The following is a 15,441-nucleotide window of genomic DNA, read 5'->3' as shown; positions in this document are numbered from 1 at the left end:
GTATTTTGCGAAGCTCGCTCTCATTGGGTCCAAGACTGCAACATAGTAACTGACAGCCAACAACGTATCGATAAACTAAAGCAAGATAATCGCTGTTATATATGTCTAAACCGAGGTCATACTGCTAGAAACTGCAGTAAGAAGGGCAAGGTCTCGTGTTCTAAGTGCAAGAAAAGTCATCACAAAGCTATCTGTACTGACATTGCTGCCTCTTCTTCATCTTCTCAGCAAATTAGCTCTACATCTGTAGGGAGAATCGACGTAAGTTCAGCAGGTTTTACTTATCTTCAGACAGCTCGAGTTTGGGTCAGTGGACCCGCAGGATTAAGCAAACTTTCTCGCTGCGTTCTGGATAGCGGTAGTCAGTCAAGCTTCATTTCCAAGTTCCTGATTGATGAGCTAGGTTTAAGAACTATAGAACATCGTGATCTATCTGTCAACGCCTTTGAAATGCCATCCGCAACTTCAACGCATCGTAGAGTCGTACAATTCACACTACAGGGTACATGGACTAATTCCAAGACGTCTATGACTGCGTTTGAAAGCACATACTCATTTTCCGTGTACCCAACTGTGCCTTCCGACTCAAGAAAAATCGTTAAAGATTCCCCTCCGATTCGACTAACGTCATCAGTTGTTCTGGTACCTTCCGTTCTAGGTTGGATTCTAAGTGGAAGCAAATCAAGCACCACGGCTAACTTTGTGACGGCAAACTACATCAGATTAGAGACAGCGACAACAACAGACGATATTTTACGACGTTTCTCGAATTTAGAAACAATGGGAATCACAGAAGATGAAACAACAACTCTGAATCAGAAGGAATTGGCGTTATTGCAAGATTTCTCAAAATCCTACTGCATCGAAGACAAAACAAGAGTCGTGTCTTTCCCCAGAAAACCCAACGTTATGTTATCTAATAATCTTCAGCAAGCAGGGAAGAGATTTGCTTCACTTGAGAAAAAAATTACGAAGGACAAGAAACTGAAACAAATTTACGAGGCGCAAATGATAGAACACATCAAGAAGAAACATGTGGAAGTCACTCCTTCTGGACAGAAATTGCGTGACACATTTTATCTGCCACATCATGCAGTAAAGAAAGAATAGTGAGTTGTCATCAAATGGAGGACTGTATTTGATGGTTCGTCGCACGGCCACAATGCACGTTCATTGAATGACTCTTTAGAAATAGGTCCTAATTTACTTCCTGACATGCTTTCAATATTACTGAGATATCGTCTACATCGAGTAGCCTTAATTGCCGATATCAAACAAGCATTTCTACAGTTAGTTCTTCACAGGAAAGATAGAGATCTCACGAGGTTTTTTTGGTACAAAGTACTCGTAGATCAACAAGGAAACTATATTACAACTGACGAAAGGATTACATACCGCTTCACCCGGCTACCTTTCGGACTTAGCTGCAGTCCGTTTCTTCTTGCAGCCAAGCTGAAAGAACTTGCTGTAATGCACAAAACGAATTTTCCGCAAGCTGCTTTACTTGTTGAAGATAATATGTACATGAATGATTTTGTAGCAGGAGCTAAAGATGACAATGCCGTAATTAACTTAAATTATGAGCTTACATCACTCATGGGACAGATCAGTCTACCAATGGCAAAGTGGGCCACAAATTCAAGCCAACTGATTGGAATACGGCAATCAGAAGGTGTCATAAACACTACAGATACGGAGGTACTGGGAGTCCACTGGAACACACAGACTGAAACGCTCAGTGTTCTTCACAACAATTTTACCGACAATTTTATAAATCGTCCTGCCACTAAGCAAGAAGTACTACGAAACACTGGTAGATTCTATGACCTACTGGGTTTGTTGTCGCCTGTGTCCCTCACTGGAAAAATATTTTTTCTAGAAATTTGGTCAAGAGGAATTGAATGGGATGAGCTTTTACCCCTTGATCTTAGCAAGCGCTGGCGAATGTGGGTATCAACACTGCCATCATGTTCACACATAAAAATGCCCCGATGAGTTGGTGTATCTGAAAACACTGAGCCATAAATCCATGTCTTTTGTGATGCATCAGAAAAGGCCTACGGAGCAGTCCTTTATGTACGGTGCATCACAACAAATATGGTATCAGTCCATTTAGTTTACAGTAAAAACCTACTAGCTCCCATCAAAAAAATAACTCTTCCACAACTGGAACTTCTAGCGACACTTCTTGGATCAAGACTATTTCATTATTTCTGTAAGGCCACGAGCTACACTCCTGGAAATTGAAATAAGAACACCGTGAATTCATTGTCCCAAGAAGGGGAAACTTTATTGACACATTCCTGGGGTCAGATACATCACATGATCACACTGACAGAACCACAGGCACATAGACACAGGCAACAGAGCATGCACAATGTCGGCACTAGTACAGTGTATATCCATCTTTCGCAGCAATGCAGGCTGCTATTCTCCCATGGAGACGATCGTAGAGATGCTGGATGTAGTCCTGTAGAACGGCTTGCCATGCCATTTCCACCTGGCGCCTCAGTTGGACCAGCGTTCGTGCTGGACGTGCAGACCGCGTGAGACGACGCTTCATCCAGTCCCAAACGTGCTCAATGGGGGACAGATCCGGAGATCTTGCTGGCCAGGGTAGTTGACTTACACCTTCTAGAGCACGTTGGGTGGCATGGGATACATGCGGACGTGCATTGTCCTGTTGGAACAGCAAGTTGCCTTGTCGGTCTAGGAATGGTAGAACGATGGGTTCGATGACGGTTTGGATGTACCGTGCACTATTCAGTGTCCCCTCGACGATCACCAGTGGTGTACGGCCAGTGTAGGAGATCGCTCCCCACACCATGATGCCGGGTGTTGGCCCTGTGTGCCTCGGTCGTATGCAGTCCTGATTGTGGCGCTCACCTGCACGGCGCCAAACACGCATACGACCATCATTGGCACCAAGGCAGAAGCGACTCTCATCACTGAAGACGACATGTCTCCATTCGTCCCTCCATTCACGCCTGTCGCGACACCACTGGAGGCGGGCTGCACGATGTTGGGGCGTGAGCGGAAGATGGCCTAACGGTGTGCGGGACCGTAGCCCAGCTTCATGGAGACGGTTGCGAATGGTCCTCGCCGATACCCCAGGAGCAACAGTGTCCCCAATTTGCTGGGAAGTGGCGGTGCGGTCCCCTACGGCACTGAGTAGGATCCTACGGTCTTGGTGTGCATCCGTGCGTCGCTGCGGTCCGGTCCCAGGTCGACGGGCACGTGCACCTTCCGCCGACCACTGGCGACAACATCGATGTACTGTGGAGACCTCACGCCCCACGTGTTGAGCAATTCGGCGGTACGTCCACCCGGCCTCCCGCATGCCCACTATACGCCCTCGCTCAAAGTCCGTCAACTACACATACGGTTCACGTCCACGCTGTCGCGGCATGCTACCAGTGTTAAAGACTGCGATGGAGCTCCGTATGCCACGACAAACTGGCTGACACTGACGGCGGCGGTGCACAAATGCTGCGCAGCTAGCGCCATTCGACGGCCAACACCGCGGTTCCTGGTGTGTCCGCTGTGCCGTGCGTGTGATCATTGCTTGTACAGCCCTCTCGCAGTGTCCGGAGCAAGTATGGTGGGTCTGACACACCGGTGTCAATGTGTTCTTTTTTCCATTTCCAGGAGTGTATAATGCAAGTCGTGCAACATTGTGGACTGACTCAACTGTAGCCTTAGGATGTGTTGTGTCTAGACAAGACAGCCTAGACACAATGAGAGGAAGCCGAAAGGCACGCACTACGCTCACGCAGATGGGCGTGAGGTCTGAAACAGGATACGTAATGAATGCTATAAAGAAAAGTACGTAGCTTCTGGAATACTTAACTTTAATCCATCCTTTTGGTACATCGGGAGATTGTGGCGATACAAGTGAGACTCTTTAGATACATGTAATGTTACTAATGGCGCCTTGCTAGGTCGTAGCCATTGACTTAGGTGAAGGCTATTCTAACTATCGGCTCGGCAAAGGAGCGAGATTTCGTCAGTATAGTCGCTAGCTACGTCGTCCGTACAACTGGGCGAGTGCTAGTCAGTCTCGAGACCTGCCTTGTGGTGGCGCTCGGTCTGCGATCACACAGTGGCGACACGCGGGTCCGACATGTACTAATGGACCGCGGCCGATTTAAAGCTACCACCTAGCAAGTGTGGTGTCTGGCGGTGACACCACAGGATGGATACAACATGACCCTAATCGATGGAAAACCTTTGTGTCAAACCGTGTTACGGAAATACAACGACTAACGAATCCGTCACAGTGGAGGCACTGCCCTGGTGACGAAAATCCAGCTGATCTAACCTCCAGAGGTATCACAACAGGTAAACTTCACCATGCTTCTGTATGGTTTCATGGATCTGCTTGGTTAACAAAGAACAGAACACAGTGGCCTCGAATTTTACAGACGGAAGAGCACTCCTTGCCAGAAAAGAAGAAATTAACAGACCAAGTCTCCATGATACAAACAACGATTCCTATTTTAACAGCTACACGGTACAGTAGCTACTTCAAGCTGTTAAGAATTACAGGATGGGTACTTCGCTTTAAATAGCACTTATTGAAAGAAAACAGAACATCTGGAGAACTAACAGCATCAGATTTGGGCGAAGCACGCACTTACTGGATTCAAGTTGTTCAATAGCAACATTTTGCGCTCGAACTGCATGCACTATACAACAACATGCCTCTACCACGTAATTCTCAGATAGCTCGCTACAACCCATTCTTGGATAATGGTCTTATTCGTTTCGGTGGACGGCTGCAGTTTGCAGAATTAACCAGAGATAAACGCCACCCGATTCTTCTTGATGGACATCATCATTTCACACGTTTACTGATCCAGCAGACTCAAATTCGTTTGCATCACCTTGGAGTAAACATAGTGTTATCTAAACTGAGAACAGAATTCTGGATCCTTAGAGCTCGGCAGGCAATTAAACATGTTCTACACCGTTGCCTACCTTGTAAGATGGTGAAAGCTCACGTTGTTCAACAAACTGAGGCCCCATTACCAGCTGAACGAGTTTCACCACTGAAACCATTTACAGTAACAGGCATTGACTTTGCTGGTCCATTATATGTCAGACAAGGACATATTACGAAGAAAGCGTATATTGCTCTATTCAAATGCGCAACAACACGAGCCATACACCTGGAACTAAGCTCAGATATGTCAACTGACAGATTTCTTCAAGCCCTACAAAGGTTTGTCGGAAGACGAGGAGTGCCCAGCACAATTTACACTGATAATGCTACTACCTTCCATGCCACACACTTAGGGCTGAAAGAGCCCTGGCAGGCTCCCATGGCAAGCAAGACGCACAAGTACCTCGCCCAGCAAGCCATCACTTGGGAATTCATCGCCCCACACGCGCCTTGGTGGGAAGGATTCTGGGAACAGATAGTGGGATCTGTCAAACGCTGCCAGAGAAAAGTTTTAGGACAGTCACAGTTGGACGAAGAAGGTCTCAACACAATCCTGGTCAGCATAGAAGCAGCACTAAACTCTAGACCAATTACGAAAGGGGGAGAGGAATCTGAGCCACTGACGCCCGCACATTTACTCGTAGGTGATCGACTCACAACCCTACCTACTGGTCCAGAATCACCAGTTAAAAAGCACTTGTTCAAGGAATTTCAATGGCTGCAGAAGATGGTAGAACACTTCTGGAACAGGTGGAAGAAAGAATATCTGATCCTGCTCAAAAACTTCCATGAAACTCATCAACCAAGGCCAGATTCAGGAAGGCTCCAGCTGGGTAATGTCGTTCTTCTACAAGAGGATATTCGTCCACGATACATGTGGAGGAAGGTGCGGATAGAAGATCTTCATGAAGGAAGAGATGGGAAAATACGAACTGTAACCTTACGAACTTCAGAAGGATCGATAATCCCACGTCCCTTTCAACTGGTCATTCCTCTAGAAGTTGACCAGGGTGGGGAGGGTGTTGCGGGTTGATATTTGTAATTATAGATACTCTGGAAATATTGATTATCCTTGAATTAATGTTTTATATTCCATGATGTACGTTCCTTGGAGAGAAATAAATTAATGTTGTATTGGAATCACGGTGTTGTGTGTCCGTAAAATACTGTAAGGAAAACAAACCGACATGGTACCACTATGGAGAGTGTGACCATCTAAAAAATAATTGTAAAAATACCAAGCAATCTCCAGTGTGCATTCCATTTGCGAAAAGGAACAAACTATGCAGCCAATGAGGCAAAGACTGTGTGACATACCAAATGCACTTGGAGAACGAAATTCAAAGAACTGAATATATGAATTCTATACAATTGTTTAATCCGCTGGTGAGCATCACGGGAAACCACAGAGTAAATACAAACACAGAAAATATCACGTTGACAGTCAAAGAAGATGAAACACTGTCCAGGAACAAAACTATTAAACCAGAGTCCACCGATCACATGGATTATAAAATTATCTATCATCTTTGTAAGAAATGGAAACCTCGATCAAAAAGAAAGCAAGGTGCAGAAATCTCCGAAATGTTCCGGTCCAATGTTAAGGGCAGAACGAGGAGAGACATAGTGACACAAAATGAAAATGTGAATGACTGCATAGACAAGAGTGATAATGAGATGGACAATAAACAGGCCAACGTTAAGAATAATGTAAGAAAAACTTATATCAGAAGTGAGGTTTCTGGAAATGGCTAAGGAGAAAGGAAAATAAGGAAGGGCAGTATGCCTACCTCTGAACAAAGAAGGCTTAAAGAAATGTAGCATGCAATAGGTAATAGAGGAAGATTATGAAAATACTTGTACACAATCATAAACCTACACATGGCAATGGGAATTATGAAAAGGATACAAACGGGGGTGGACATGACATGAAAAATGGAAGAACTTTATGGCTGGACCCAAGACTTGTTCACAAAATGTGTGAAAATGCAATGAGACTGGCTACATTAGAGGCAAGTCACCTGGTTAGGTATAGTCATCCAAAAGGCTGTCCTATAAATGTTCCTGTTATGGAGGAAATTAATCTTATTCAGATCAGTCAGCTTACCTACAAATACAAAGGCACTTCAGACTCTACTTAACCTCATCTTTATGAGGAGAAAGAAGACACTTTATACTGAGCGTCTGTATTAGGAAATTGGTGATGACACATGGCTGAATTGTATACGATTACACGTTACACTAGCCCCATACCTGTGTGCCCATTAGGTTTCTGCAGCATTTACTTACAATCAAATAGCGTCCCAACAGCAATGAAATACAGAAAAATGATTAAAATCAGCAAGATAAATGTGATGTGCAGGGCTATGATGATGCAAAAACTCAGGAAATGTTAGAGGAGTTGGACCAACACATACAATGTGTACAGGAGCCATATACTTGATGACTTACAAATCCTTCTCTCAGAATGTAACAACATTAAAATTATTTGTTTAAATGAACTTTGGCTTAGCTCTAATAAAATAAATATTTTGAATAAAACTGAAATTTTCAATGTTGCAAGCAGCTAATTCAGGGAGGAAAAATCTCACAGAGGTTGCAACATACTCCTGGATTCTTCTATAAGCTATAAAATGAAAACAGATTTTAATTGTTTAAATGAAGATTGTATAATCAAAAGCTATTGTGTAGAACTTAAAGACCTAAATATGTTAGTCATTTCAGTTTATAGCATTCCAGAAAGGGCTTTAGTTGCACCATTCCTCTCTGCATTCCAGAGCTTGCTAGATGAACTAAAGAAAGACAAGAAGAAAAAATTTGTAATGGTAGCTGATTTTAATATAAACACTGCAAATAGCAATAAAGGATCAACAAAATTTATTGATTCAGTTAAAAAGTCTGGTTTTAAAATAAATTTGTCAGAGTTCACGAGAAAAAATATTCACTAAGCAACATGCATTGATAACATTGTAACAAATTCCTACTTTGACAATGTATGAGGTGTGACAATAAAGTAATGAGACTGATTTTCTTTGCAATATGTGGCAATCCTGCAGGCTTGCATAGGCACAATATCTTTGACCTTGGTCTATAAGCTGCTTCTAGTCCAAGCGGCACATCGATGCAACTGCTCAGTCGTGAGTTGTGCTGTAATAAGTTAACATGTGTTTGTGTCTCTCGTCACAGAAATGGAACAGCATAATACTGCGCAACGGTACGCCATTTTTTTGCGTTAAAATGTGTGAAAACGGGATGACAACTTACAGTAAGCTTCAGAAGGCTTTTGGAGAGGAAGTTATGTCAAGAGCTCAAGTTTTTCGTTGGCATAAAATGTTTAGTGAAGGCAGAACGAATGTTGAAGATGAAGACCACAGTGGACAACTATCAACCTTACAGATGGATGTCAACTTGGCCAGGGTGCATGAACTCGTTCGACCTGATGGAAGATTATCCATGAAAAAGATTGCAGAAGAACTGAACATCAATCAAGAAATGGTTCGTCTAGTAATAAGTGACAATGTTGGTATGAAAAAGATTTGTGCAAAAATGGTCCCCAAAAATCTCACACCACCACAGCGAGAAACACGGAAAAATGTTGCAGCCGATCTGTTAGAGCAAATGGAAAACAATCCAGATTTGTTGGGCCACGTTATCACTGGTAATGAAAGTTGGTTTTTTCAGTACGATCCAGAGACAAAATGCCAAAGTTCACAATGGTGCTCAAAGGGGTCACCCAGACCAAAAAACGCTCGCATGTCAAAGTCAAAAGTGAAATGCATGTTTGTATGGTTCTTTGATTCAAAGGGATTTGTTCATAAAGAGTGGGGTGCCTCTTGGACAAACAGTTAACCAATATTACTACAAAGAAATTTTAGAAAGACTTTGTAAAAGAGTTCTTCGTGTCCATGCCAACATTGCTGATAATTGGATTCTGCATCACGATAATGCGCCATCCCATACTGCTCTGTCAGTACAGCATTTCAGTATTACCACAGCCACCTTATTCACCAGATATCGCTCTGTGCGACTCTTTTCTATTTCCAAGAGTCAAAACGGCGGTCAAGGGACACCATTTTCAAACAACACAAGATGTCCAAAAAACTGTGACAAGGGTCTTGGAGGATATTACAGAAGATGAGTTCCAGAAATGTTACCATGAGTGGCAGATGTGCTGGAAAAAGTATGTGCAATCAGAAGGGAACCACTTTGAAGGAGACAACACTAAACTTGACTAAAGCGGTAAGAAACATTTTTTTTCACATCAGTCTCATTACTTTATTGTTGCACCTTGTACATAAATTCTTTATAGGTTCAGGACCTTCTGATCACTCAGCCCTGTTTGTCTCACTGCCAAAAACTTATAAACATAATGTAAGAAAACTTATATCAAAAGAAGTTTTAATAAAACAAATATTGAAATATTCTATGAGAAACTAAGTAAAGTTAAATAGTCTTTCAGGGATGGTGATTCAACAAAGGAAAACTTTAGAATATTCTTAAACAGTTTTCTTGAATTCTTTCATGAAACTTTTCCATCAAGATCATGTTGCAACAAAACATCATGTAAGATAAGATGGATCACACCAGGTATAAAAATTTCCAGTGAAAAGAAATGGAAGCTACACAATCAGCTACAACAAAGATCCTGATTTTGAAAAATATATTAGGGATTATACAACAATTTTTCAAAAAAGGTGAAAGCTTGAAAACAAATGGCAAATAATAAATTCATTCTGCGGCAAAAAAATAAAACAAGGGCTGTATGATCTGTAGTTAACCTTGAATTAGGTGTCAAAAATCACAAATAAGACATTTCAGAAACCAAGCTTAAGGACAAATCTGTTGTAAATCCAACTGAAATATCTGAGTGCTTCTTCCATAGGTACTTCATAAAGGTAGCAAAATATGATTTAGATGTACCAAATAATAGGCAGAAAGTAATCAGTTTTGGGATGAAAGGCAATATCAGTGAATGTCTTTAAAAATTCAACACAGTCTCAACAAAATTTGTTGAAAATATCATAACTCTTCTTAAAAGACAAAGAGTCTGCAGTTTGACTGGGATACCAACGAAATTAATTAAAAAAGTTTACAGCCTAATAGTTCATCCTCTCTCTATCATAATAAACAAATCATCTGATGGAGATTACTTCCCTGATCTCTTAAATACATGGAAGTAAAACCATTGTTTAAAAAAGGGTTCAAAAGATGGTATTGGGAATCATCACGCCATTTCTGTATTCCCAGTCACATCAAAAATATTATTAAAAAATTGCTGCTTTACAGATACAAAGCTTCATCACATAGTATATCATTTCAAATAACCAATTTGGCTTCCAACAAGGCAAAAACATAGTAGAAGCAGTAAATGAGTTTACTGAAAAAAATTCTTCATCATTAGAGAGGAAAGCTAAAGTCACAAGAATATTCTGTGATCAGACAAAAGCATTTGGCTCTTTATACCATACCCTGCTGCTTTTCCAACTAAACAAGTATGGAATAAGGGATATTTCTTTGAAATGTTTTGAATCATACCTCATGGACAGGTAAAAAAAGGGTAATAATCACATCAAATGGAGCAGGTTACTTCTCAGAGTTGAAAACTGTGTCACAAGATGTTCTGCAAGGCCCAATCCTTGGACCAATTTTATTCCTGTTGTAAATGAGTCGTTTCTCTACATAAATTCTCATTTAACCTTGTTTGCAGATGATACTTCTGCCCTAATTGAAAATGAAAATTTTGGCAATATACCACACAATTGACAATATACTACACAATGTCATGAATACGTCAAGTAACTTGGGAACATGGTCCAATCTAAATGGCTTGAGGCTAGACATTTTAAAAACCAGGATGATGAGTTTTAAAAGCAAACAGTCAAAAACTGAAGAAATCTGTATTACTCACAATAAGAAAAAAATGGAAGAACTTTACTCAATCAGTTTCCTAGGAATAAACTTAGACAGAAATTTGAGTTGGGATTCATATATAGAACATATAACAAACAAATTATACAGCCTTGCGTTTGCAATGGAAGTTTTAGCCTGTGCCACTAATATGGAAAATAGCACACTATAGCTACTTTGAATCTGGTGTTAGATATGGCTCTACTTTTTCTGGGAAACTTAGCAAACATTACACGAATTTGAAAGTTGAAAAAAAATTCTTTTGTAACATGTGCACCATACAGCCTAGGGTATCATGTCAACTATTAAATAATAGACCTAAAAATATTAACTCGCCCATCTTTATTCTTCTTTGAGGTGATCCTTTTCCTATCTAGCAGAGCACATCTATTCAAAAAACCATTTGAACACCCATACAACACAAGACATAAAAAAACTTTTTGCTCACTTAACATTACTTAAAATTGTGTACTCAGACTCATGAAAATTCACAACACAGTAAAAGGGTATGACATAATGAAAATGAAGATAAATATTTTAAACAGCAAGTTATGTGATTTTGTAATTGAATGATGCTACTACTTTGTGGAAGATTTATGAAGGATGAAGTGATACTTTGAGCTGGATCCCTAAAATGGAATAAAAATTTATGACAATTAATTTTTGAAAAAAATATTGTAAGTCTGACAAATTTTAAATAAGGAAATTCTTCACAAAGTATTATTGCAAACGTGACAAAATTTCAAATAAGCGAATTGTAACCTTGACGTGTCTCCCATACATCAGACATATGTTCTGAAATTCCATATGTTATAAGATGAATCATTTGACCCTCCTTCCATGGATTCCCCTGACTAAGGATTAGATGATCCCTCCTCTTGGTAGTCAATCTTTCCTATCTAAATACCAACATAAAACTGGATCCACCCCATGCCCACCCCATGCCCAGCTTCTGAACCTCGTGTTTATAACTTTCAATGATGAAATTTCTCCATAATCTATTGACTCTACCTGGCCACACCAAATGTGTTCCACAACTCCTCTTTTAACCTTCTGCAACACCGTAACTGCCATACATTCTTTCGAACTATGCCTTCACTCATGTTACCCTTGTCGAAGGCATTTAATATTTGTAACCCACTTCATTTAACAGTAAACATTAACTGTTGTTCCATTAAAATGCACTTAATGATCTGCAATTTTTCACATCCTCTGCAATCAGGAAAATATTAGTCGAAGAGAAAAAATGAAACGGACCTTTTTTTGCAGGAACTTTTACGTCATTTAACTTTGCACTGTGGAACATTTTCACAATAATAAGCAGCTTACAACAAGTTATTAAAGAAAACGGTAAAAAAGAAACCTTTAATCCCCCTCTTCTCCTGGTCTTTGTTGTCTCGGCTAATTAACGGTAGGGGATTTTTTTTTTTTTGTATACACAAGCAGCCCTTAGCGGCAATCTTTAATTTTTAACAAGAAAAGACAGTAAAACTTTTATGTAGGATGTTTTATTATGTGACATGGCCTTTTTGGTGTTAAAATTGTATGACCAGAGCTGTTATGCTCAACTTCTTATGTATGTAATATAAATTCTGATGAAGACTCCCTTAGTTTATGAGTCGAAACCATGGTCAATTCGACTATAAAATCCATTGCAACCAGTGGGCTGTATTTACTGTAAAAAATATTTTCACGGTTGCTGCACGCAGCTATGTTTAAAGTTGTAGGAGATTACTTACAGGTAAGTGGTTAAATCATCATAGTGGTAAGAATGTAACTTTTAGTAAGTGAAGTGCAAGTATTTTTTTATGTATTGTTGTTGTTTTTGTTGTTGTGGTCCTCAGTCCAGAGACTGGTTTGATGCAGCTCTCCATGTTACTTTATCCTGTGCAAGCTTCTTCATCTCCCAGGACCTACTGCAACCTACATCCTTCCGAATCTGTTTAGTGCATTCATCTCTTGGTCACCCTCTACGATTTTTACCCTCCACGCTACCCTCAATACTAAACTGATCAGTCCTTGATGCCTCAGAACATGTCCTACCAACCGATCCCTTCTTCTGGTCAAGTTGTGCCACAAATTTCTCTTCTCTCCAATTCTATTCAACACCTCTTCATTAGTTATGTGATCAACCCATCTAATCTTCAGCATTCTTCTGTAGCTTTTGAAAGCTTCCATTCTCTTCTTGTCTAAACTATTTATCGTCCACGTTTCACCTCCATACATCGCTAAACTCCATACAAGTACTTTCAGAAACGACTTCCTGACACTTAAATCCATACTCGTTGTTAACAAATTTCTCTTCTTCAGAAACGCTTTCCTTGCCACTGCCAGTCTACATTTTATATCCTCTCTACTTTGACCATCATCAGTTATTTTGCTCCCCAAATAGCAAAACCCATTAACTACTTTAAGCGTCTCATTTCATAATCTAATTCCAGCAGCATCACCTGATTTAATTCGACTGCATTCCATTATCCTCATTTTGCTTTTCTTGATGTTTATCTTATATCCTCCTTTCAAGATACTGTCCATTCCGTTCAGCTGCTCTTCCAGGTCCTTTTCTGTCTCTGACAGAATTACAATGTCATTGGCGAACCTCAAAGATTTTATTTCTTCTCCATGGATTTTAATTCATACTCCAAATTTTTCTTTTGTTTCCTTTACTGCTTGCTCCATATACAGATTGAATAACATCAGGGGTAGACTACAACCCTGTCTCATTCCCTTCCCAATCACTGCTTCCCCTCGACTCTTCTAACTGCCATCTGGTTTCTGTGTACAAATTGTAAATAGCCTTTCGCTCCCTGTATTTTAAGCCTGCCACCTTCAGAATTTGAAAGAGAGTATTCCAGTCAACATTGTCAAAAGCTTTCTCTAAGTCTACAAATGCTAGAAATGTATGTTTGCCTTTCCTTAATCTTTCTTAGATAAGTCGTAGCGTCAGTATTGCCTCGCGTTTTCTAACATTTATATGGAATCCAAACTGATCTTCCCCTAGGTCAGCTTCTACCTGTTTTACCATTCATCTGTAAATAATTCATGTTAGTATTTTGCATCCGTGACTTATTAAACTGATAGTTTGGTAATTTTCACATCTGTCAACACTTGCGATTATTATATTCTTCTTAAAGTCTGAGGGTATTTTGCCTGTCTAATGCATCTTGCTCACTAGATGGTAGAGATCTGTTAGGCCTGGCTCTCCCAAGGCTGTCAGTAGTTCTAGTGGAATGTTGTCTACTCCCGGGGCCTTGTTTCAACTTAGGTCTTTCAGTGCTCTGTTAAATTCTTCACACAGTATCATCTATTTCATCTTCATCTGCAGTCTCTTCCATTTCTATAATATTGTCCTCAAGAACATCACCCTTGTATACACCCTCTATACACTAGTTCCACCTTCTACATCTACATCTACATCCATACTCCGCAAGCCACCTGACTGTGTGTGACGGAGGGTACCTTGAGTACCTCTATCGGTTCTCCCTTCTATTCCAGTCTCGTATTGTTCGTGGAAAGAAGGATTGTCGGTATACATCTGTGTGAGCTCTAATCTCTCTGATTTTATCCTCATGGTCTCAACGCGAGATATAAGTAGGAGGGAGCAATATACTGCTTGACTCCTCGGTGAAGGTATGTTCTCGAAACTTCAACAAAAGCACGTACCGAGCTACTGAGCGTCTCTCCTGCAGAGTCTTCCACTGGAGTTTATCTATCATCTCCGTAACGCTTTCGCGATTACTAAATGATCCTGTAACGAAGTGCGCTGCTCTCCATTGGATCTTCTCTATCTCCTCTATCAACCCTATCTGGTATGGATCCCACACTGCTGAGCAGTATTCAAGCAGTGGGCGAACAAGTGTATTGTAACCTACTTCTTTTGTTTTCGGATAGGAGTCTTCCAATGAATCTCAGTCTGGCATCTGCTTTACCAACGATTAATTTTATATGAGCATTCCATTTTAAATCACTCCTAATGCGTACTCCCAAATAATTTATGGAATTAACTGCTTCCAGTTGCTGACCTGCTATATTGTAGCTAAATGATATGGGATCTTTCTTTCTATGTATTCGCAGCACATTACACTTGTCTGCATTGAGATTCAATTGCCATTCCCTGCACCACGCGTCAATTCGCTGCAGATCCTCCTGCATTTCAGTACAATTTTCCATTATTACAACCGCTCGATATACCACACCATCATCCGCAAAAAGCCTCAGTGAACTTCCGATGTCATCCACAAGGTCATTTATGTATATCGTGAATAACAACGGTCCTGCGGCATACCTGAAATCACTCTTACTTCGGAAGACTTCTCTCCATTGAGAATGACATGCTGCGTTCTGTTATCTAGGAACTCTTCAATCCAATCACACAATAGGTCTGATAGTCCATATGCTCTTACTTTGTTCATTAAACGACTGTGGGGAACTGTATCGAACGCCTTGCGGAAGTCAAGAAACACGGCATCTACCTGGAAACCCGTGTCTATGGCCCTCTGTTTTCAGATAAAGCACTTAAAAAAAATTTCACTGGATTCTTTCTCCCTGCCGCCCGTTATGAACGTTTGAGTCTCCCAGGCTATATCCGG

The sequence above is a fragment of the Schistocerca serialis genome, chromosome 5, assembly GCF_023864345.2.
Source record: "Schistocerca serialis cubense isolate TAMUIC-IGC-003099 chromosome 5, iqSchSeri2.2, whole genome shotgun sequence".
NCBI classification, from domain to species: domain Eukaryota; kingdom Metazoa; phylum Arthropoda; class Insecta; order Orthoptera; family Acrididae; genus Schistocerca; species Schistocerca serialis.
This window is presented reverse-complemented; position numbering follows the sequence as displayed.